Source organism: Choloepus didactylus, chromosome 5 (genome assembly GCF_015220235.1).
Source record: "Choloepus didactylus isolate mChoDid1 chromosome 5, mChoDid1.pri, whole genome shotgun sequence".
Classification (NCBI taxonomy): Eukaryota; Metazoa; Chordata; class Mammalia; order Pilosa; family Megalonychidae; genus Choloepus; species Choloepus didactylus.
In genome coordinates, this window is record NC_051311.1 from 106219945 (window position 1) to 106246727 (window position 26783).

Below are 26783 nucleotides of genomic sequence, written 5' to 3' on the forward strand. Positions count from 1 at the left end.
ACCACTGGCATTGACGTAGCATCCCCGGGTTTTCGAGTGGGCATCCCTTCTCAGCTGTGATTTTCCAGGACCTCTGCTGAGGGAAGGCTGTGCTACATCACTAGTGCACGTTGTCCCTCAAGGGAAGCCCCAGGCTGCCGGGCCGTGCAGGGGTGCTCTCTGCCTGATGCAAAGATTAGCCTATAATTCTTGACTGGTGTAAGTTCTGAATGAAGGGCACCACCCCTTTCCTCTTAGAGAAGATAGATGCCCTAGGGAGGAGGTCATTAGCATTTCAATAGTCTCTCTCTGCCTGTGCCACACCCCTGTCTGGGTCACAGAACTGGGAACTGAAAATTGCTGAGGCTTTATCCACTGAGTTGAGAAAGGAACAGAGCTAGTCTGAGGTGACCCTCCAGCTCTCCAAGGTCAGTTGTCACCCAAAACCTCTGTCTATCTGTTGGGGATTTGTACCTTGTAGTGACCAGTTCACACTTGCTAATTAAAACCCCAGTTGGAGCTCAGCTGAGCTATATTCGCTTGCTGGGAGAAAGCTTCTCTCTGGCACCATGAGGCTTTGTAGCTCGGGCTGTGGGAGAGGGGTCTCCTGATTTGGATCCACAGTTCTTACTTACAGAATTTATGCTGTGATCTCAGGCATTCCTCCCAATTCAGGTTGGTGTATGATGAGTGGAGGTCACGTCTGTCCCCCTTCAGTTATTCCAGATTATTTACTAGTTGTTTCTGGGTTGTTTTAGCTGCTCCAGGGGGACTACTTAGCTTCCACTCCTCTCTATGCCGCTATCTTAGATTCTTCCCCTGTATGCCTTTTTCTTTCAAGAGAGATCAAGAAGAGAAATATCAAACTAAGATGTGACAAGTAGTTATCAAAATAAAGAATGATAATATAATATGATGCAGAAAATAAAGTACAAGGAAGTTGCTATGAGAATCCAGAAGAGAAAGAGCTTATTCCAGGATATAAAATAATAACTTGTTTTATCGTAGTTATATCTATGGCTGTCAAATCCACTATTGTTCCCTAGAATATTTCAAGATTGGCTTGTTCTTCTGAAACATAACTGTAAAACTCAAATTATATAATGTTGAGAAAAATATCTGTATAGCTCAAGGACAAAAGCATACTGCTGAACAAAATTAAATACTTTAGGAATTTATACAGATTACTCAATACCATACAGGGTAAGTTACTTTTTTAAAAAGGTAGCCAAAAATATACATCCAAGGGAACAAAAACAGGTCACAAAATTAAAATTGAATCATTTAATTAGTGTGGTCTTGAACTTGAAAGGACAACAGCACTGTTGGTTTTGGATCCCAAGGATTACAGCCCATATAAACCAGGGAGAATATTACAAATCAGAATGTTCATCCTATTTTTGGAATCATGGAATATTGGAGTTATGCAAGAATTTTTAAAAATCAGTCTTACACCAAATATCTTTCAAGTAGTCACCCAACATTTCTGAACAGCTCTAACACTGGAAATTCTCACCCTATATGCAAAACACAATAGTTTTTACTACTCTAATAATTAAGCTTTTTCTTAATTATTGAGCCAAAATATTTATTTTAGTAATTTCTACCTGTTGGTAATAGTTCTGTTCTTACATAATAAGCACATGCCTTCTTTCCTATCATGATTCTTCAAATTCAAAAAAATAAAAAATCAGACTACTTCTTGCCAACTCTCCATTCTGTCATTCATCAAGTGATGTTTTTTTCAGGCTCTTCATCATTCTTGTTTCTCTTCTCTAAAAGTTCCACTTAAATGTGATATAAATAAATAACACAGACATGTGTGGCCAGTGTAAAACACTACAGATTATTCCTATGTCAGTGATTCTCAAACTATCTGCAGTGAAGGACCACTGGGTTTTTTGTTTGTTTTTGTTTTTTATACTTAAATGTATAAAAAGCTTATTAAAAATAGGTTGCAACTGAAATAGAGTAGAAATGAAAAACTACAGCAGTTTTGATGTTTTTTTCTATAATAATGCACAGTTATGAAAGGCGCTTTTATACATATTCATATTTTATCTAATCATCCTAGGATGGCCAAATCCACTTTCGTTTACAGATTTTGCAGCCACAAAAACAAATATCTTTGTATGTAGATATTTACATATATTTGCATATACTTATGTGTATTTGTTGTTTTTCCATATATTAACAAAATATAAATACATGTGCATCTTTTTCTCTTTAAAGAAAGTGTCACCAGAAGGCTGTCAGTGTTCTCAAGATATTTGGGAGAAGCTTTCTTTTCCAAGAACTTCCAGAGCAAGTATGCACATCCTTCATAAACACTTAGAGCCATTTTATCCTCTTATTTAAACAAGAGAAATGGTAAAGGCATATTTTCTAATAAGAACCCCAATACACATAAAAAATATTTAAACCCAAATTTTAATTTATTTACCATACAACTTTCATTAAAAATGATTTCTAAAGCAGCAAAAGCCTCTACCTCTTCTGTTTAAAAGTGTACAGGTTTTCTTAACATATATATTTGTAAGAGAACAATATGGAAGAGTAAAAATCATTGGAACCCCACAGAAGGGCTTTGTAAAATAGAAAATTTACTTGGAATAAGAACATAATTTACCATCTTAACATCACACACTGTAAAACAGACTGAGGTCCTTCTCCCCAACAGCAGCCATTTTTCTATAGACTAAGAAATGACAGGACCACTGGGTTTTTATACCCCTATCTATCAAGGACAAATGCTTTATTAAAAGAGAAAGAAATTAGCAGAAGTTTTTTTAAAAAACATAGAAAATACAAGCCCTGTTTATTATTATGAGATTCAACTAACATAAAATTACTCTGTCACCTGCTCCCCTCACTTTCCTTATCTCATGATAAACTGGTAACAATGTGTTCCAGATTGCCACTGATTTATGGACCAACATCTGACTAGCACTATCCCAGGTAGTAGATGCTGTACTTAAGTTAATGTATCCCATGCTAGCAAAGCTGCAGTTTTCCTCATTCATTGCAAACCAAGTCTGACACTTTAAGAATGCAAAGCCACCAGACTTCTGCCAACACTCAACAGAGCACTGGATCTACCACCTTCAGCAGAAAACCTTCTGGTTTTCATAGGCAGCCCCATATTTAGAAGGATGTAAACTTACTTTCATCAACAAATTTGGCAGATGGGGGCATCCCTGGGCAAGAAAGTCATCGTCTCCTTTATTCTTACCCAAAGCTGTACAGTTTTTTAAAAAAATAAATGTTAATTTTCTATCTTTATTTCATTTCCAGTGCCCTAAAATGTTTATTTTTTTTACCATATTTTATCTAGTTTCATACTTTGTTTTCAGTGCAGGGGACTTGCTTGACCTCTTCATATCATGACATTGCCAGAAGTGGCTTCTATTAATGTCATTAAACAAATTTATTAGGATTTAGGTTAGTTTGCATTTTCTTTGTAAATTTGTTTTGTTTTTTATAATTATATAAGAGCTATAATCATAAGAAGCTTATACAATTAAAAAAGGATATATGCAAGGATTTTTCCCCTATTTATATTTGAGAAACAATGTTTTAGGTAAGTAATTGTCAAAATATCATCTATATCTACTGTTGGTATATAGAGACAGCCCTAATTAGACTTGTACTGTTCCAAAAATAATAGTCATTTCTTAAGTTCCCACAAGTGAATGACATGAAAATTTTTATACTTACATTTTTATGTCCATCTATTAAGATTAACTTATTAAGAGAGTAAGATGCTATAAAAACGTGGGTATCAATAATAAAAATTAACAGGCTGCCTGAGTTTGCTGAGAATTCTAATCCAGATTCTACCATAATAATGTTACTGTGGGTCTGTTAATAGATTGCAAGGGTCCACTACCAATGTCCATGTGGCAGTTGCAAAATCATGGCCACAAATAGTTTGACACTCTTCCCATTGAGAGATGTGCTCTACGTCTCCTTTCCTTTGAATCTGGGCACACTTGTGACTGTTCCTACCAAGAGAGTTATATGACTTATATGTCTCTTATATGACTTACATGTTACGTTATATGACTTCAGAGCTTATGCCTTGATCCCTGGAACCCTATTGTTCTGGCTGAAAGACTTCCTTTAACATCAATTTTAGCATTTTAGTCTGCTAGTTACACATTATTTCAGCTTTTGTGTACCTGAAAAAATCTTTATAACACTTAAATTTGTGAGAGATATTTTCACTCAATATAGAATTCATGATTAATGAATAGGCTTTTTTTTTCATTCAGTACTTCAAAAATGATGCTCAATGGCCTTCTGGTTTGTGTTGTTTCCAATGAAAAGTATTCTGTTATCCTTATCTTTGTTTCTCTGTATAACACGTGCTTTTCCTTTAGTTGCTTTTAACATTTTCTCCTTATCACTGATTTTAAGGAAATTGATTTCAATAAGATTTAAATATTTTTCTCCATGTTTCTTGTGCTTGAGTTTGTTGAAATTATTGGATACTAAATTATAGTTTCCATCAAATTTGAATGCCATTATTTCTTAACATAGTTTTAAAAATATTCCTCCTTCGTCCTGCTCTTTTTGTGACTCCAATTATACATACAGTAGGCTGCTTGAATATGCATGACTCACAGATGCTTTGTGCTATGTTCATTTTTGTTTTTATTTTTTCTTTGTTTCATTTTCATTAAATTATGTTCATTTAATTTCCACAGCCAAATTTCAATTTTATTAATTTTTTCCTGCCATATAATGTTGTTAATCCCATACACTGTATTTTTCATTGCAGATATTTTATTTCTCATTTCTAGTAGTTTCTAAATACATATATATGATTAAGTTTTCCCTATGTTATTCCACATATGAATATAGTTATAATAATGGTTTTAATATTTTTGTCTACTCATGCTATCATATGTACTCAATACTAGTGTGTTTCTAATGATTCATTTTTTTCCCCTCATAATGGGTTATATCTTCCTTGGTTTTTTGCATGCCTTGTAATTTTTTATTGGATGTCAGACATTGTGATTTTTAACCTTGTTGGTGCTAGATATTTTCGATTCCTTTAAATATTTTTGAGCTTTGCTTTGGGACGCAGCTAATTTATTTATGAACTGTTTGATCATTTCAAGACTTGTTTTAAGTTCTTTAGGCAGAAATAAAGCAACACAGTAGCCTTTAGTCAAGAGATAATTTTATCCCATGACTGGGGCTACATACCCTTCCAAGTACTCTATCCAATGCCCATGAAATATGAGTTTTTCCACTCTGGCTGGTAGGAAAATGAACTATCCCTGGCCCTACCTGAGCTCTGAGAATTGTTTCCTCTGCTTCTTTTGGGTGATTCCTTTCCTGGCCTCTGGTGGTTTCTTCACATGTATATGCTGATTCATACTCAGCTAAAGATAACAGGGAGACCCTCTGAAAATTGCTAAAATTTTCTTTCTCTATAGCTCTCCTCTCTGGTACCCTGTCCTGTGAATTCCAGCTCTTTTAGCTTTCCCAGACTCCCATCTCTGTCTCCTCAACTCAGGGAGACTATTGGGCTCCACCTGGTGTCTATTTCTTTTGCTACTACCTTGGAATACCCTCCAGGAAATAAGCTAGGAAACTCATAGGGCCCCTTTTACTGGGTCCTTCTCTTTTATGGATCACTGTCCTGTGCTGCTTGATATCTAATATCTAAAAAAAACATTGTTTCATCTAGCCTGTCTATTTTATTAATCGCTTCTGGTACCTGTTATTACATTTTTTTTGGTCCCTGTTATTACATTTTAATCAGAAGTGGAAAACTCTGGAGCACTTACTTTGAAGTCCTTTGATGTCATGAAATAAGTCTGACTATCCTGAAGGCCCCACGGTATGAGGAAGCCCAAGTCACATGGTGTGGCCACCAGGAGTTTCTCTGGACCACAGTCCCAGCTAATATTAATCTTTGAGTCATCTCAAAGACATATGTCAGGGGCCAGGCATATGAGTGAAAACTCCTCCCTATAGTTCTAGCCCCTGGCTTTTCAGTCACTCCTGGCAGTTTGAGCCTTATGTGATAGGGTCACAGCTATTGTTATCCTCCAGCAGTTTGAGTCTCATGAGCTATAGCTATAGACATCCTCCAATGGACCTTATTCAAATACCTGAACCTCAGAATCCATAAGAATAATAAAATGGTGGTTATTCTATGCCATTAAATTTGAGGTGGTTTGTTTCACAGCAATAATCAGATTGTAGACGGTAATATACAAGAACCAGAGTGTGACTTCAAGGAACTGAGGGCAACTACAGGCTGACAACCAACAAGGAACCAGGGATCTCAGTCCTACAACCACAAGAAACTGAATTCTTCCAGTAACAGGAACCAGCCTGGAAGAGGAACCCAAGCTCCAGATGACAACATAGTAGCCAACAACATGATTTCAGCCTATGAGAACCTAAGCAGAGAACCCAGCCATGCCATCCTAGACTTGTGACTTACAGAATTGAGTGATAATAAATGGGTATTCTTTCAAGCCACTAAATTTGTGCTAATTTTTACACAGCAATAGAAAACTAAAACAATTACTAACTAGCCAAGTGTTTCTACCCCACCTCTGCACTGAGGAAATTGCAGTACCAATATTGTCACAGAAAATGTACCCACCACTACCATGTATCAAAGTCAACTTCTATGCCAACAAGGTCATTAAGTAATTTACAAAGGAAAGGATATCTATCCTCAGGAATCCTCTCCTCTGGTACAACAGCAAAGTAAAACTAAATGTCATGGTAACTGCTTCAAGAGGACATTAGAAAAATCCAACATTTAATAAACAAGATTGGAAATCTATAGAAGAAACCCATGGGAACAGACACATAGCCGGAAGATTTCCTGATCTCCGGTCAGTGACTGAATTAGCGTATCTGTCTAAAACTATCATTCATATATCTTTTTTACCTAATATGATATGAAAGAAGCCTGAATGAATGAGAGCCAAAGGATACAGAATTAGATAACATGTATATGTCAACCATAGTCCAAGGGGATTTGTGGAAGAGATACTATCTTTACGATCCCTGAAGGGGTGTCCTCTACTAAGGATCAGAGAGGCTCAGCACCATAGTGTAGATAACATACCCCTCATGATGTGCATCTCCTCTTCCTCTGGTTCCTTGCATATCTATAACTATCTACTCTGATACTAAGCAAGGGATGCATATATTGGAAGGCAAATATTTTCTGATCCCTATAAAAATTAATCCCGATTTTAAATTAATATTCTGAATTTGATTAACCTAAAAGTCGCATGAGTTTAACAAATTCTAGGTGACCTCAAGAATGTGATTTCCCAAACTAAGGGGCACGCCCTGGACTAATGTGATTATTACACTGCAGGAAGCTCCTGGGCAGTCAGCCAGTCCCTCCATATGATTTCTTTACCACACAGCTTGTGTTATAAATACATCTCCTTTTTAAAAGAATTTTGAATATGCAAAACCTCAAAAGTAGACAGACTAGTATAATGAAACCTTATGAACACATTTTCCAGCATTGACAATCATCAATTCATGGCAAGTCTTGTTTATTTATACCCCCATCCACTTCATCATCTTCCAATAGACACACGTGTGCACTTATGCATGCACATTCATACATGAAGACTTGTTTTGAAACAAATCCTAGACATTCGCTAATTTTATCAGTCAATATTTCAATATGCATATCTAAAAGATGAGACTGGTTTTAAAACATAATCATGGATCATCATCACATCTAAAATGACAATATCTTAAGATCATCACATATCCATCCATTACGTGCTCATAGTTTTCAACCAGAATTTTTCTTTTTTCATTTCATCTGTTTGCATCAGAATTCAATGAGGTACATACACTGCATATAGAACTTCTAAGATTCTCAAGTAAGATGACTAGGAGATTTGTATTATCCTCTAAAGGAGGGGAGTACCTATGACAGCATTATCTCTAATAATCCATTTGACCTCCTACTTTGAGGCAGATAAATACACAAAATTTGAATTGCAAAAATCAGCAGGATTTTTAGTAAAACTAAATGTCATGGTAACTACTTCGAGAGGACATTAGAAAAATCCAACATTTAATAAACAAGATTTGAAATCTATAGAAGAAACCCATGGGTTACTTTCAATTTGGTGTTTTCAGTAGTTTCATAAAGAAATTAACTCTCACACCCAAAATGGAAGTTGTGGTGTCATTCTTTGACATGTTACCACAATGTCTGATAAATTTTTTCAGGAAGGTATACTCTGCTTCAGGAAAAGACAGAATGCCATTTTAAACTATGCTTTCTGGAGGATTGCAAGGAATTATGATTACCAATCTGTTCCTTTATTTCTGAGGCAGAAGAGTTGCAATTTTTTCTAGAATTTGACCACTAATTTCCACTTCCAAAACCAACATCCCTGTACAATTCACCATAATCTGTTTCCGTGATTACTGCATTCACCTCCTAATCTGTCTCTGAATTTTACCTTGCCCTTCTTCAATTTGTTTCAGTGCAGAGTGATTCAATTAAAACATTATGAGACCATGTCTATTTTCTTCACAAAACCCTCCAATGGTTTCCAGACTTACTCATCGCAAAATCCAAGGTCTGACATGATGTGACTCTCAGTTGCCTGCCTGATCTCACTTTCTCCTAATCACCCATGATTAATTTCCTCCAACTACTCTGGACTTACTGCCTTTCGGAGCACTTAAGGAACTGGCAGTATTAAACTTCAGCCATCATGAACTCTTCCATCACACACCTGAGCTGCCTCCCAAGCCACTGCCCTGCCATCAGCCATTGACACCACCACAAAGTGCAGAGTATGATTCTTCAGTGTACGGCTCTGCCTGTCATTAAGTTTTGACAGGTATACCAAAGAAGTCATTCTAGACACCTTCTTCTCCCTATTCCCCCACAACTCATTCATCACCAATATGCTCACTTAAACTTCAAGATACATCTTCCAATTCTTTTCATCTCTACAGCCAGCCATGATTATCTCTCACCTGAATTGCTGAGTTAGTACCTACAGAATCCCTCTGACCTCCCTCAAACTATTCTATAAACAAATAATTCTTCTTAAAATGTAAATTGAATTGCATCACCTCTCTGCTAAAAACCACGTAAAGATTTCCACTTTACTCTGAAAGTAGAATTCAGGCTTTTCAATGGGACTATAGAATCCTGCTGGACCAGACCACTGCCTGTCTCACTAACCTCTTCCTGCAGTGTTCTTATCTTCACTCACTACACAAGCAAAGTTGGCCCTCCTTCCTTTTCACCTTTTCTTTCCTGTCTCAAATGCTTTACTTCCATCTTTACTAGCCTGTTTCCTTCTCAGCCTTCACACATCACCTTTACCACTTGTCTTTCATAGCATTTGTAATAATATACTATTATACACATACTATGATATGCATTTGAAATATCTCTTCTCTCCCTCTTCAATCTATTAAGCTCCACGCAGGTTGGAAATCACACCTTTATTAACAACATACTTAATTTAGCAAAAAAAAAAAACCTTTTCAATAAACATTCTTTAAAATCATAATTGTATATATGCATGCATTCATGAAAGAATGAAAAACTGAATGGATTATTTACCTAATAAACCTAAGTCGGGTGCTTTGCATAATCCTAGCCATTAGGTTTCAGATAGAAAGAGGAAATGGTGAGTGTATTTGGCAGGGCATGATCACTTTTATAAATGGAAAAATTTTAACTAAATATTGAGAAATCTGGTTCTAAGACAAAACAAGGAATCAGAAACACCAGGGTCCTGTTCAAAAGTTGATTTTGAGATTTGAATGACAAAGGCTGAATGACATTCTGCTGGATAAGTGGGCAGAATTAAAGTCACGTATCCCTCTGTGGATTGTATTGTGGGTTGGGAAAGTGGCTCATAGAACCCTCCTGCCCAAATGGAACTTCTTTCCCATAGTTCAGCTAAGCAAACAAAATATACAAAATTCTTATCCCACTAGAAGTAATACTAGAGCAACCCAGGTATGGCAGATTGTATTATACCAAGACGTTTGCCAAAACATCTACTAACTCATATGCTTTTCTTCAATATGATCTTGCCACTCCCCCATCAAGAGGTGGAGTCCAACTTCCGTGAATTTCAACTGGCTCTATTGACTAACTTGTAGTCAATAGAATGGGATAGAAAGGACTCCACATGACTTCTAAGTTTTGGCCAAAAGAATCCTCTGTCCCACAAAACCCTTCATGATTTGGTTCCCTGCTGTCTAACCTCGTCTTGGTGTATTTGGAACACTATGCTCCAGATGTTCCCTTGTAGGATGTTCTGTTTCAGAATCCAGATGCCATACAGTGAGAAGCCCAAGCCATATGAAAGTCCAGGTACAGGCACACTCCCACAGATAGTCCTAGCTGGGCCTGGCGTTTTAGCCATCTCAGGCCAGCACCCAGACATGTGAGTGAAGAAGCCTCCAGATGATTCCAGCCTCCAGCCATTCAAATAGCCCCTAGCCATTCAAATAACTATCAGTGATGTCTGTCTTCCCCAACATCTTTGTATCTCCACAATGCTCTATTCAAAATCCTCACCACAGAATCCATGAGCATAATAAAATAGCTGTGCCTTTATGACAATGGGTGAGGTATGGTTTGTAACACAGCAATAAATAACCAAAACACCAGGGATGCCAAAACAATGGGTAACTAATTTGTGTCACTTACCTGGTCTGGTGAAAACTTGAATATACTGCAAAAGGTCTTATGCAGACATATTTCTTCTTGAAGCATCATCTATAACAAGGAATTAGATACAATCTTAAAGTCAAATCAGCCAGAAATGATTTATTTATACATTAATAAAATGGACAACTATACAGTCACTAAAAATATGAAATACAGATAGCAATCAGAAACATATGTATGTTCTAAGACAAAGCTAAAAATAAAAAAGCAAAAACAGAATGGTGTTAAATCTAAGTTTGCATTTTTTAAAATGCATACTTATGGACGGTACTGAAAAACAGCATGCAAAATGGAAAACTTGTGTTGATATTAGGCATCTGGAGTGTGAGTGATGTTGCACCAGATTTTCTTGACTATTGTTTACAGTTATTCTTTCTATAAAAGTATATATACTGCACAGATAGCTCCACATTTCTTTAGGATTTGGGGAATGAATAATTCCAAATTCAGTGGAGTAGTGGAGAGAGGTTTCCTCCTTTGCACTCTGAAGGACATTATTGCTCCTGCTTTACTGGATGTGGAAAAAAGAGAGTTATTTCTCTTTAGTTCAGCAGAACGCATAAATAGATTCATTCAATGGTTGGACTTGGTCCATTAATACCGATTCTTTTTTGGTGCTTAAAAGAACTCTAAATCAACCTTCAGGGCCTGGGTTACACAATGCCTCCCAGCAAAGGAGCTGCACAAGGTGGACACCCTACACTGACGCAATCAGACTTCAGGAAGGCACAATATGGAGAATGAGATTTACAGGAAATAGGACAAGAATAAGAGGCCTCATCTCTAACCAATCAGTTGTGGGCAAGTTTCCTTCTGCCTTGATATTCCAATAAGCTGCTAGAACAGAACTCACCTGACAACCTCTATTTCCCCTTTTTAGGGACTATAAATTTACAATGCCATTCAACACTTTAAAACATCTGCTTTTACTTGATTTGCCAAATTCATGTATTGTTAACTGTTAAAAAGCTCTCTTCTTTCCATTTGCAGTAATTCTTCTGACAGTGTAAAAGTCAGAAACTGACTCTACCAGTACAGTATTAGATTAGGTTTTCTTATTATTTACTTGAGTAGTTAAGAAGGCAAGAACAATTTTTGTTTGTTTGTTTTTTGCTGTTTTAAATGCCCACCCCTCTTCCAAATGAAGACCAGAAAAATAGAGGATGCTACCTAAGAAGCTAGCATTATATAGAATCCTAAGTAAAAATTTCCTGGGCAAGTGTGCTACCAAACATGATTTAGAAAAACAGAAATTCTATAGTTTATATTTTAAGCTGTATAGAATTTGATATTTCTCTAGTTGGGCCCTAGGTGGAAATGCTGTTATCTCACCAAGGCTTACTAAAACATGATTCTGCTTTCATGCTCAGAATAGCAAACAACTGGAAAATAATAGCCATGTGCGCTACAGATGCCCAGGGGAAACCAGGCCAGGATTAAAATGTGATCACTGATGATTGAGAAATGACAGCACCTCATTTCCATAGATAACAGATGCTCCATGCACAAAAATATAATAGAAGTACAGAGTTTAAAAAGGTGAATCTTTATTTATAAAGCACTTTAGGGTCATAAATATGTACTTTACATTTAAATATTAAAGTGGACTTTTGATTAGCAAGAAGACAGAGTATAACAAATTGGCATATATGTTAGTAGTATTATTCTTCGCTTCCTTTAAAGATGTTCATTTCACAGAAACACAAAATATTCTTGTAATCTTTCATTTTAAAATCTTCCTATATCTCAGTGAGTTCCCTATAACAACCAAGGTAACTTCTAATACAGGAAGACTATGCTCTGCAGAAAAATCTATGAATTCTGTGATTTAATCAGCTAGTCTTTTCTAGCAAGCTGTTTACAAAGCCAAAGTCACTTTTTCTTTTTTTTGTCTTACTGGGAGTGATAACTGTTGCTTATTTTGAAGTACTTGTTTGGAAAACCTGTTTTCTAGGTATCAGTTTAGATATGTCTGATAATCATTTGCAAAGTTTATATTAAACTGAATTTAAATATCAGTGTTTATGAGGCTGAGGCTACAGTCCTTTACTCATAGACAGGAAATTGCTGGCACCAAAAGAGTTTATTAAATACCACCATTCAGATTTACCAGAAACACATTTCTGATAGAGAATAAGAATAACTGTTTGATACAGAAAACAATATGAAAAATTTTTTGTTTCAAATTTTGAGCAAAATTAGAATCCAACAGTTCTTAGCTCTTTGAATACCATTATCTGGCAAGACCTGGAAATGAACTCTTCAGGCAGAAGAAGTAGAATAAGATATTCTCTGAAGTACGCCAGGCTATTTCTCAACCTGGACCATGCTATGCAGGTTGGACCTCAAGATGTCAGACAGACAGGGATGACAGTCTTGAGTGAGGGAACAGGGTCAAACCTGTGCATGATCCAGGTATGTAGTGGGACTGCAGCGTGAAACTGCACACAACTGGTTTCCTCCCACAACAGGCCCTTCCCATGGGGTCCTGAGAAAGCTGTGTTAAAGCAGGCACTTAGAGCTGGATTTTTAGTTGGTAACTTTTTAAGATTTGATAGTATGATATGCCATACTCAATTTTGTAATGATTAGAGATTTTATTTTCATGGCAATCTCCACTCTTAACATTCAAGAGTTAATCCCCTCATTTGATTTTAGCCCCAAAGGCTTGAAGGCCATCAAGAGGCAATCACCCTCAAAGGAGAAAGTAAGTAAAATAAATGTACAGAGAAATTACATTGTTAACAACAAAGCTGTTAGCTCATGTCAATCATTTTGCTAATCAAATAAAACATCACTAGGATGACATCAGATTATCTCCTTGTTTTTCTACTAAATTTCAAGTGTACAGTTCACTAAATTAGCCATATCCATTCAAAATATATAATGCATAAATATAAGTACTAATATCCCATATGCTAGTATAAAGTGTAGTGGCTCTGCTTAAACTTTGCAATTAAACTTACATGTATTTAACTTATATAATAAATACACATTTGTTTCAATTCCAGAATTTTTTGATGAAATTCAAGGAAACTTGAATGATAAAAGCGGAAGCATTACTTTTTCTCTTATTGCACCTTTACGTATAAGAAATGCAGTTTCCCTATCCTTGTTTCAACTGTAATCATAAAAAAGAAAATTAAAATTGTCATTATAACTCTAATAATCACAAAAAGTCACTAGTTATAAAAATTATAGTAATGTAAAGGTTTTATTGTACAAAAGGTCCATACTTCTAGCAGTTATTTTTCCCTTGGGAGCCCCAAATAGCCAATTCATGGGAAATCTGGGAGAAAAGTTCTTCATGTAGAGCTTAAGAAACACCCTTGGATGAACTTAGAGTCCCTGTGAAACCTGCCATATCTACGCTAAATAAATAAAAACTTTTACCAGATTCACAGGAAAGTTAAATTTGCATTACTCCTCATTTAGAAATAATAGCCTCCAATCTTGGTGTATAGTTTTACTGAGTTCTTTTTTAAGAATTATTTTATTTGCTCCTTACATCCCTTGAGTGATAGGTTTCCAGGTCTCCCTATTGTTAACCTCAGTTTCCACTTGGGAAAACAGAGACTCAGCAAAATTACCCTGTCATAGTCACATGGTTAATAACCAGCAGAGCTCAAAGATTTGACATCATGCAACTACCCACTCTATGTTAAAGAACATGACTAACATTCCAACCTCTGCCTCATATACTGCAACAGAGATTCCTAAAAACAAGGTTTTCCAAATCTGCACATGCCATGATAATTCTTATCTTAATAGCTAGCAGCTACGTTAAAAAGAGTAAGGAAGTATTTCAAGGGGCTTAAAATTCGTGACTGGCAAGAAACCTAACATTATTATACAAATTTCAGCAAAGTAAAAGAAAGCTAAAGCTGAGACTTAAAGTTAATAGCATTATTTCCATGGATAGAGGAAAATCCGTAAGAAATGATGATGAAATGCTGACTTTGGCATAATTGCAAAAATTGATAAAAACATTTAATTTTCAGGACTAGAGGATATCTTGATGATAGCAGCTTCATTACTTCCACAGATTTAAATGCGCAAGACTTTTGGGAAGAAATGACATTTCATTATGACCAAGTTTCCTCACACTCCAGCAGCATTCTGAATGCCATGATATATGGACACTGAGTGCTAATGAGAAATCACAAACAACGCCTTTAAAGGGAAATCTCATTTCCAGAAAAAGTAGACACTTCTTATTTAAATACAGGCTTTCCACATGAGGCTTGTTAGTCCTGTTTTAATCTACACTATTCTGTTTAAAAGATCCAATTTTCTCTTTTTCTGTGTGCTTATAATCATTTCCATGGTATCATTAACCATGGTAATAGCAATTGGGGACAGCACTTGAAAGCCCATAGCAATTCCAATTTTACCATGTAGGCTTCATGCTTAATGACTCTAAACACAACAAAGGCGGCATGAAATATAAAACAGGAACATGAGTAAAAACAATAATCAACCTAATAGTATAAAGACATTTGACTGCTCATATATATGGACATACAAACACCAAAATAAAAAATCACAAATTGTTGGAACAGGTTAATTTTGAATTTTGTAGTGCTTTGGAACAAATCCAAACGTTCTGATATTTTACTTTTATTTACTCTGATATATTACTATTGAGTGTTCCTCAAGATCCTGATTTAAATACTATTAGCTGTTGGCAATTAAGTCATTAATAAGCCTATAAACCTGAGGATTTTCCAGATAACAATTTAGTATTGATGCCATAATAACACAAACATGTAATAAGAGTAAAAGCAGGTATTGTTTACATTATGAAACAATTTTAATGAGAAGTCGTGGATCAGTCCTGTGAATCTGAGGATGGCTCTGGGTCAGCCAAAAGAGATAGGTGCAAATTGCATTGAAAAGAGCTGTTAATTTGGCATTTCTTTCTCAATTGATTTTGGCAATATAGGAGGGAATTAACCATATTATTGGCTTGCTTTAACTTACCTTGAGTTTTACCTCCTGTCCCAGCTGATTTCTATGGCCAGAGGTAGAGGCAGCTATTTGATATAGAGACTCACAGTTTGTCTGATACCCTCATCTCTCGGTGAGGAGGCAGTTAAACAACTACATTAAATATTTAAAGCTGGGTCCCAGATAATCTGAGTTTTATTAATGCCACTTCTTTAGATGAATTCTGTAACTATCATTGAGGAACTTAGCTGAGCTCTATTATAGAAGGATGACACATCTGGAAGATGCTGAGGATGTAGTTGAATGGTTTAGATGAATCTCAAGTTCACTTCTAATATTAATTGCCAAGTGTGCAGCAGATTCTAAGTAAGTATACATGTCCTACATAGAATCATCAAGTGCCTTAAGGAGAAGGACCTTCTCAAGTCACAGACTGCTTATTTTCTCAATTGAGAGCTGCATGAGTTTATAATCCTTAAATGTTGTGCCATGTGCTTACTCAATAGCTAACAATTATTGTCATTAGAGCCCTGTTGATTGCAACTAGCAAAAAAATCCATTTAAATTATATTAAAAGAGAGAAAGTATTTATAATACAAAAACATGTTATAAAACCCAAGTATCCAGATTCAGCTATGCCCCAGAAATAAACTGGATCCAGGGATACAATATCAACAGAACATTTCCTGTCTCTCATCTCTGCCTCTGTGCAAGACTGCATTATTCTTCTAGCTCACAAAATACTACTTTTCCTTATTTTTAAGTCCACATGGTAGAACATGACTGACCATATCTCCAGGGTTTCTCTCTCTACTGTTGAAAAGACCAGCTGTACTTAATTCTGATTTCATATCCCTGCAAGCAAATTTTGATTGGGCCAACTTGGTTTAGTTGCCCATCTAAGCCAATACACTAGAGTCAACTTATATAAATATAGCAACTCCCAATCTAACTATTTTGGGGAAATGGTTCTGAGATATGGTAGTAAAATAACTGGGCAGACAAAACAATGATAGGACCAAAAACTGTACATGACACTTTCCTGGGCCATACAAAGAAAAAATATTTACCATGATTCCTATTCCAATAATATTCATCAATTGAGTCACATAACACAGAGATTCAAACACTAAAGAAGTGTCTATAGTCTGAAACTCTGTGTTATGACTCTTAATATCTTCTTTAGAAATGGTTTCGACTTCACCCTATTCTTCAATACCACACTGATTTTTTTAAAGTATGAAAAGCAAAAGGAAACTCTTCCTTTGCTTCTCTGTTCATTTGTTTATTCAATCACTGATCCCTCCTAGGTACCAGGAAATAACTGACTATTATGACATAAAGTATGAGGAGGAAAAGATTTTAACTGGGGGTGTGTGGAAGGAAGATGGATTGTGTACCTGAGAATCAGAAGGAATTAACTGGAGGAAGAGTGGAGAAAAGAGAGATGCAAGCAGAGGGCATATAAAAGGTAAAATTCAACAAACTGTAACACATGAGAGTAGAAGCTGTTAAAATCAAATCCAAGTTAAGCAATCAACCAAAGAACATATTGAAGTACATAACTAATATTGGAAATAAGATATACTACTCTGTACCAAATGGTTGTTTAATTTTTAGTACATACAATTATCACAATATTGAGATACACACAGGTGGTAATGTAGCATCCATTTTTTATTCTGTTTCAAAATATTATGCCTTCTTTTTCATCTACATCCTATATGTATATATACATATTCATAGAATGCTAGTGAGTATAGCTTTAACAGCCAGGAAAGAAAGCTTTCCAAGAATAAAAACATTCTGTTATTGATAAACAACTGCCTGATTCACAGTTTCCAGTCCTGTGTGCAGACCAGCTGTGCTGTTAGTTGTAACTTCTGGCATGTGGATAAATCTTAGCTTTATTTCATCCCCAAAGAATCACTACTTGTCCAGACAAGTTCAAAAAATACATGTTTTGAATTCTGGGAAGATGGTATTGGTGGCAGAGTTTTGAATCTCCCTGAATCACACCATAAAAAGAGAGAGAAACTAACATAGAAAAACCAAAAGCCCTCAGAGAACATCAACAAGAAAAAGAGGTGAAAAAGTAACCCTACAGCCCAAAAATATGAGCACATGTGGGTGGACAAACCATGACAAATACAAGACTTGTGTAGTATCAGCAGTTATTCAGGAGGAAGCAGAGGGAAGCAAGAGAACCTCAAACAGCCAATGGGTACTCAAAGAAGATAGGTGTGAGAACTGGAGCTGGAACTGGGGGTGTTTTTTCACACTCCGGTTCAAGAGTAATTGCAAGGGGTCTACTGTAATGTCTGAAGGAGTTGGAGCAACCAGGATGTGATCAACTTTCAAACTGACTACCTGAAAATCCCCTCTATACTAAATCCCCACATTGAGGAAAGTTGGCTTGAAACAGAATTCTAATTGAGCATGACCTCGAAAGTATATGTGAGAAAAAGAGAATGTTCAAAAGAAGTAAGAGAGAAATATAGAGTCTGGAGAGCTCAGATAATAAGAGGCCATATTTCTGAACATTTCAAAAAACAACAGATCAAAAACTGTATCTTTCAGGCTTACCTTTCTGGCTCGAACGCATAATTCCTAGAAGAAATTGAAATTGATACAAAAAATAAAACGCTTTATATGAATTAGAATTTTGATGCCCTTTCTTCATCATTCATTTACTTTAGCTCCCTCAACTTCTGTCCATAAAAGAAATTATTTATCACAGTACCTGAAAAATTTATTTAAGCTTATAAAATACCTTTCTAATATGCTAGAACGTATAATGCTGGATTTAATTGACTGCAGCATAGAAAAAGCATTACATCTTTATTATTTCCTTTGTATTCTGAACTGAATCTGTATTTATGGTAAGTTTCAACCAAGTAATTCGTCAGTGGAATATAATAGAAATATTACTCTAGAAGTAATGCATGGAAATGGTCTGTAAAAGGGATGCAGCAAGTACCTCCGACTGTGCTATAGACCTAACGGATACCCCTAATAAATATTACAAAACAATATTCCAAATCAAAATTCTTAGTGGAAAAGGCTCATTTTAACTCAGTCTGAAAGAACTTGATATGGAAATATTTAGTATCTTCTAGACCCTCGGCCAGATTTCAGCAATCCCTCATATATCGGTTTAATTTAGCAAACCCAAAGCTTCAGACACTCTTCTGAGAGGCACTTATTTTATCCTGCAGTTATTACTTAAAGAAGTAGTGGCTGAACAGGGAGCAGAAAATTTAATTTCTCAAGTTGCCATGGTTTTATTGGACAAAAGATAGCAAGGATAGTAATAAATAGATTTTTTAAAAACATCTTTTCTGAGTAACCTTCTCATAGTGGCCATGCTATTACCTTCATACAATTTTAGTGGAATGCTTGGATTGTAATAGTCTTTGGACATCTATGCATTGTAGTGCAAGATGTAGTACATTATTATTTGTGACACCCCTCAAATGCCAATTTACTAGACTGCAGGTTGCTCCCTGGGACCAATAAATCTTTACAAACCCATCTAAAGTGGCTGTGCTACACTCTTCTCCTTCATCCCTCTCATTCATTCGGTGCAGTATTCTGTGGTTATTATATTATTATTTCTATTAATTTTAAATATTATTATTTATATTTATGACATTTGAAATGATATACTGTGCATCCATTTACCCAACTGTCATAGTAATTATATTACCAATAATTTATTATTGCTACAATAATTATTATCACCTTTTATTTGGGTAGAACTTTACAAATTTCACATATACAGATGTCTTTGTATTTAATTCTCACAAAATCTGTGTGATAGAATAAATGACATTCATATTTTATAAAAAATGGATCAGTGGCTAAAAATTTTCATGATTAATCAATTGCAACACCAACAGTAAATGGCAGAATCACAACTTGAACCCATAGCTGGTGCTTCCAAAGCCACTGGTTTTTTCACTGTGACCCACATCCAAAAGAAAATGATGTCAGCCATATTGATTATTAGATGACTTTATTAGCATGAATATTTTAATTTAGTTGGGGTATAACTGCTTATATGAAAGGCATAAAGAAGGAAGACTAGTTAAGAAGCTACTGCAATGATCCAGGAGACAGACAATGAAGTTTTGAATGAGAATGGTAGTGAAGGATGCATTTCAATAAATACTATTTAAATAGAGCTAACTAGATTTGATGATATGATGAATAAAGGAAACAGAAGGTGTTGTGGATTGAATTGTGTCCCTCTAAAAGATATGTTCAAGTCCTAACCTCTAGTGTGGTAAATGTGATCCCACTGGAAAACAGAATTTTTGACAATATTATTAGTTAGGATAAGACTAACTGAATTAGGGTGGATTCTAATCCAATATGACAGGTACCCTTATAAAGAGAAAAAATTTGACACACACACAGACAGAGAAGACAGCGATGTGATGGAGGAAAAATTGAGTCATGTCACAGATTGCTAGTGCCAAGCCACTGCAAGAACCCTACAGACTTCAGATGAAATATGGCCCTGCTGACACTTTGATTCAAATTACTAGCCTCCAGAACTATGAGGCAGTAAATTTCTGTTGTTTTAAGTCAACAACAGCCTTTAGAAAATAAGACAGAGGATGATGCCACAGTGTTGTATCTAAGCAACCAGAAGAATGGGGCTGCTATTTGCTGAGATGGTTGTAGGAGGAAACTTCTGGGATTCAAGAGTAAAGAGTTTAGGTTTGAGCTTCTTAGAGATTCCTGATAGACATCCAGCTGGGGATGTTGAATAAATTGGATGAGTCTGAAGTTTGGTGAGATGTCTGGACTTGAGATATAATTTTGGATTCATAAATGCATAGATATTTTTAAAGCTGTGAGATTGGATGAAGATAATGTAGTTTCCTAAAATCCAGGTGAAGAAAGGGTTTCAAAAATTTAGTAGTGATAGTCTGTGTCAAAGATTGCTGATACTATTAGTAAAATGAAGACCAAGAATTGGTAAGTCTTTAGCAACACTGATGTCCTTCATATGCCTGATAAGAGCGATTTTGATAGAGTTGTGGTAGGTAGCAGAGACAGGAGTAATTTATAGATAGAATGGGAAGAGTCAACAAAGGTAAAACTCTTATTGTATGCTGATAGATAACCCAGTGGAGCAACAAAAATTGATAGATGATAGAATTGTTAAAGCAGTGTCTTTGAATAGGCAGAGGGGGATGGGATCCACAATAATGTAAAGGGATTGGTACTAGATAGAGTGTGAACTATTTATGAAAAGTGATAGGAGAGGAGCCTATTCCCTTCTGATTGCTTCTATTTTTCTCAATGAGAAAGGAAGAATGTTATCTGAGTGAGGATGCCAGCACCATATTTCAATTACAATAGCTTCACAGTGTATTTCTCTAATATTTTACTCTTTTCCACAAGTGCTTGGCTATTTCAAGACATTATTTTTTCAGATGCACTGCAGTATCAACTTTTTAGGTTCTAACAAAAATTAGCATTCTGATTGAAATTAAATGGGTGAATTAGGACATAACTGGCATCTTAATATGATGTCTTTCTAGGAATCTGGCATGCCTCTCCATTCATCCCAATCTTCTTTTATGTCTTCCAATAAATTTTTATATTTTCCTATTATGAATGTGGTTCCTTTGTTGTCAAATTCAATCCTGGGTATTTAATGTTTTTACTTTTATTTGGAATGTGAACTGTCCCCTCCTTTTATCCCATACCATAGCATTTAAAACTAAACTGGTTGTTGCTTATATAAAAGAAAGCTAATTCAGTCTCTGCCAACTAGTATTTTCTGTGACTTTTAGCAAGTTATTTAACCCCACAAATCTCTGTCTCTGCTGCTAAAAAAGGGGAAGAATAAATTAAATTACTTCCGTAATTTTAAAAAATATATAAACAGATAAATATTAATATTATTGCTATTTTACTAATTAACAAATTGAGTACCAGAGTGTGTTTTACCAAAGCCAAAAACCTAACCAGTTTTGGGGTAAATTATGAAAATTCTTTCTAGCTGAAACTTTGTTTAGTTACCTAGTATAGGGAAACAAACCACTCCAAAATTTAGAGGCTTAAAACAACCACCATTTGTCTTTGGGTTGGCAATTTAGGCAGAGCCTAAATTAAGCAGTGTGCTCCATGTTGTGCTGGCCTGACTCACTTATGTGCTGGCTATCAGCTGGCAGATCAGCTGGTGGCTGGCTGGTTCCAGACAGTCATATTCTAATGGCTGGCAGTTGGCTCGAGTTGTTGATAAGGGCACTTTGATTCTCTTCCATCTAGTCTATCAGGCTAGTTTGGGTTACCTCGGTTTCAAGAGAGAAATACCAATATGCAACCACTTATCAAGCCACTACTTGTGTTCACATTTGGTAACAACCCATTAGTCAAACCAAGACACATGGCCAAGCCCATGGTGGCTTTGAGGGGCTATACAGGGCCATGGATAACAAGAGGTATGATTCATTTGGAATTATTGATGTAACGATTTACCACAGCTCTGAATAAGATTTAGCAGAATATCTCTTTTTAGAACCAGCATGTAACGCTTCAGTTGGTCAAAGTTTTAGGGAGCATGCACAGTAAGCTCTATAAGGTAATTTATTTGTTTTGATTGAAAAAGCTCTAACATCTCTAATCCCCCAGCCTCCCACCCATCAGTCTGCTACAGATGTCTGACATTTAGATACTAAATCATTTGTGTTAAGAATTTATTCCTTGTAAAACAGCATATATCTTTAGGAAATAGACTCCACATAAATTTTTCCTAAAATTTCCAATGGGACTACTAGCCTGTTGCAGCACCATTTGGAATAAATAAAGATCTGGACTCTATTTAAGAGAAAGAATTCAGGCTAGTCATTTACTGGATAAAGATTGCTTTTCTGAGAAAGTAGGTCTTGGCTTAATATCACTGTAGAAGTCCCTGGAAAGTCAAAAGGATACAAGGGAAGGGAGAAAACTGTGAAGACTGATTTTATTTGCATTTCAATGAATCCCAGAGCAGAAGTTTGAAAGTATACAATCCATCAACAAACTTATCTTCAATTCACTTAATTCCTATGCACATGTCTCCTGTGCATTTTCATCATAAACAGCTTAATACATTTTCGCTGACCAAAAGTGTTGTTCCTTTCCACATTTTGGCCCTTCAAATCCTGGCAGTTTTAATGATAAATATATTCTATAGAAGAGCAGTTTCTAACACTGGTATTCAGACCTTGTGGACTCCCAGAATATTTCTTTTTCCTCATTTCTAGAAAAAGAAAACAAAACAAAATTTGTTCTACCCATTCTTATAAAAAAGGTATGAGGATGAAGTTTTTATTATCTGAAAAGTGCTTTAAGCATCTGAAGAAGGCAGTATTGAATAACCATTGTATTCTACCTTCACTTCTGCATATTAATATGAAATAATGACCCAGTAGAGGCAATCCAATAACAAAGTTTAAATTAGGGTCATGCTGCAATAGAATATTGAGCAACTGAAAGAAGGAATGAAGTTGTAAGACACACAACTAGATGAATGGATACTGAGGACAGCATTTTGAGTGAAGTATGCCAGAAATGAAAAGACAAACATTATAACACCTCATTAATATGGAATAACTATAATGTGTAAATGTTGAGAATTGAATCTTAGAGCACAGGTTACCAGGGAAAAGCTTATTGTAAATGTCGCTAGATTGTAAGCTCTTACAGCAGTCACATCTGCTCCTGAGTTGTAATTGTTACCTCTAAATTTTGAGATGTTGAGCTCTTTGTGCATATCCTGATCAGTCTCTGGAACTTTGGGTATCTCTGTGACATCTGAAACTCAGAGCTAGAGCTCGGCAGCTATGAATGTCAGTATTACCTCATACAGCAACTGTTTAAAAAGCTGAAAAAGAGTTCAGGCTTTAATTAGAGATATAAATGAAGTAGATCTGGTTAGGACTAAGGTAAATCAGGCCAAAGGGTAAAGGATGATAATGACTGTTTTAAAACTTCAAATTCTATGTCACACCAAGGGAAGAGATGTTTATTTGGTGCAGGATCTATTTTTTCTGTAGCACATTTTTAAAATAATTTAACTTGTACAGTTTATTCAAACACCATAATTACATGAAACTTTGAATAGGAAGTGAGATCTGGTAGGTTTATACATGTTAGTGTGAAATAGCAATACATCCCAAAGTAATTTGTGAATAAAAATATATTTGCAGGGCCCCCCTGAGAAGCTGAGGAAAAATGTTGGACGTCCTCACCTGGGTTATTCCTGATAATCTCCCAAACATTAAGGACTGACAATTTGGTATGCTGGACCCTCAATCTTGAGGCTTGCCCTTATTGAGGCTTGTTACTGCAAAGGAGAGGCTAAGCCTACTTATAATTGTGCCTATGAGACTTCCCCAGAGAACCTCTTTGTTGCTCAAATGTGGCCTCTCTCTCTAAGCCCACTCAGCAGGTGAACTCACTGTACACCCCACTCATGGGACAGGACTCCCAGGGGTGTAAATCACCCTGGCAACGTGGGACATGGCTCCAGGGATGAGCCTGGACCCAGCATTGTGGGATTGAAAAAATCTTCTTAGCCAAAAGGCAGAAGCAAAATGAAACAAAATAAAGTTTCAGTGGCTGAGAAATTTCAAATGGAGTGGAAAGGTCACTCTGGAGGGCATTCTTATGTGCTATATACATATCCCTTTTTAGTTTTAGTGCATTGGAATAGCTAGAAGAAACTGTCAAACTGCAAAACTGCAACCCAGCCTTGATTCTTGGAGACGATTGTGTAACTGTAGCTTACATGATGTGACTTTGTGATTGTGAAAACCTTGTGACTCACACTCCCTCTATCCAGTATATGAACAGACGAGTAGAAAAACGGTGACAAACTTAAATGAAAAAGAGGGTGAGATGGGGGAATGGGGGGAATGGAATGCTGTAGGTGTTCTTTTTTTACTTTTATTTTTATTCCTGTTTTTATTTTATTTTTTTTTTTGGAGTAAGGAACATGTTCAAAAATTGACTGTGGTGATGAATGTACAACTATATATATGATGGTACTATGAACAGTTGATTGTACACTGTGGATGATTCTATGGTATGTGAACATAACTCAATAAAACTGAATTTTAAAAAATTAGGGCCATGCTAACTTTGCTGGTTTTGAACTGTTATGTACCCCAGAACACACCATGTTCTTTTAATCCATTCTTGTGGTACAGACCTATTTATGGAGGGGACATTTTGGTTAGGTTGCTTCAACTGGGATGTGACCCACCCAATTCAAAGTGGGTCTTAATCCTTTACTGGAGCCCTTTGTGAAGGCAGAAACACACAGATAAAGGGCAGAGAAAAATGCTCAGCGACATTTGGAGGCAGCCATTGAAATCAGAACCAGGAGAGAAGATCAGCAGATGTCACCATGTGCTCCCATGTGACAGAGGAACCCCGGATGCCAGCAGCCTTTCCTCAAAGAAGGAATCTTCCTCTTGATGCCTTAATCTAGACATTGTCATGGCCTTAGAACTGTAAAATTGTCCTAATAAAACCCCATTAAAAAAGCCAACCCATTTCTGGTATACTGCAGTCTGGCAGCTTTAGCAAACCAAAACACTAACCTTCTAACTTCAAGACAAATAATTTATTTTAACTAAGGTACTATCATTATATTAAGCCCTATTATCTATACATAAATGAAAATGTGTTTGAGTCTCGTTTCAGAATGCAGACTCCTGGTTTCACCAAACGCACGTTCTCTGTGGCTTTAGCAGAACTTGTCCAGCTGGTGTTACTCTGGAAGTGGTGTTCTGGGTCCTTTCTGGTTTCTTATCTAGTGTTTTCCACAGAGGTGTTTTTTTCTCTGTCTCACCTAGTCGCCATCTTCAGTTCCTCACCCCCTTCTATCTTTTTATCTTCTTTCCTTCTTTTATTGCTTTCCTCTTTCATTCCTTTTTAAATTTCTTCTGTGTTTACTGATTAGGGCAGAGGAAGGTGGTGGAAAATTAATCCTTCAAACACAAGAGGCAGAGAAACAGCCATTTTGATTCCCAGAAAGCAATAAGTAGAAGTAGCCAGAAGCTAGGAATCCAGCTTTCTAGGTCAGGGTGATTAGAAAAGGCAATCTAGGGTCACAAAGGTCAAGTTCTGGAATAGTCAGAAAAAGAAAATGATTAAAAATAGGTTGGCAATGAAAAGCATCAAGGAAAGCAAGTTGAATTGAGCTATGTTCAGTGTGAGAACATTCCAGGTAACTGTGAAACAGGAGAGTTGGAAGGTAACGGGGGGGGGAGAGTTAGCAGCAGGGGTACTAGTGAGGTTTCAGCCCTGGTTTGTTGGCTCTGCTTGTTTTAACACAAATGCCTGTCAATGACCCCAGGCCTGCAATAAATGCCCCAGCTATAAGAAAGCTGAAGGGCTACAAGGGAACATTGCATGGCCCATATGCTGGGATCACTTGATAAAGAATTTGGCAAGTGAGGGTAGTGGAGACAGAATATCCAACTTCTTAAGCTACTACAATTTGAAAGCTACTTTTGTAAATGCCAAGAAGAAAATTGTTTAACAGCTGTTCCTACCTACAGAAATTGACACAAGCCAATTCTCAGCAGTAATTTTCCAGGGAAAAGAACTGGCCCAGCATAACCAGGAGCTTACCAAACAATTAACTTTTTCAAAAACATTTTTGAGCTCTGCAAAACAGAAATAAACAAAAACCTTGCAATTGCCCCTTAAAATATTACTCAGTTAATAATGTGGTTATTTTAATAGCTAATCTTGAGTTCGCAGAGACAACATATAAAACTGGTGAGGCAGAAGTCAGGATGAATGAGGGGACAAATGAGTTCACATAAAAGAAAAAAATCCCAAATCATCCGTGACAGAAAACACATTTATGGGACATATTCATATTTTTATCCTAATGAAGTTCCTGTCAGTAGAGGCTAAATTTTTGAGGGGACAATTCTGATGGTGATTGTTTCAGTTTGCTAGAGCAGCTGCCATTATGCAAAATAGTAGAAACGGATTGGCTTTTATAAAGGAGATTTAGGTTACAAATTTATAGTTCTAAGGCCATAAAAGTGTCCAAAGTAAGGCATCAACAAGAGGATACCTTCACTGAGGGAAGGTCAGT

General features: G+C 36.2%; 1 long non-coding RNA gene across 1 annotated transcript; it reads left to right on the forward strand.

Moving 5' to 3' along the window:
• Positions 1–375: 375 nt before the first annotated feature.
• LOC119534715 lies at positions 376–6249 on the forward strand. The gene is made up of 3 exons (XR_005217109.1): positions 376–407; positions 2212–2287; positions 6188–6249. It is a non-coding gene; the product is annotated as an uncharacterized LOC119534715 (long non-coding RNA).
• The last annotated feature ends 20534 nt before the right edge of the window (positions 6250–26783 follow it).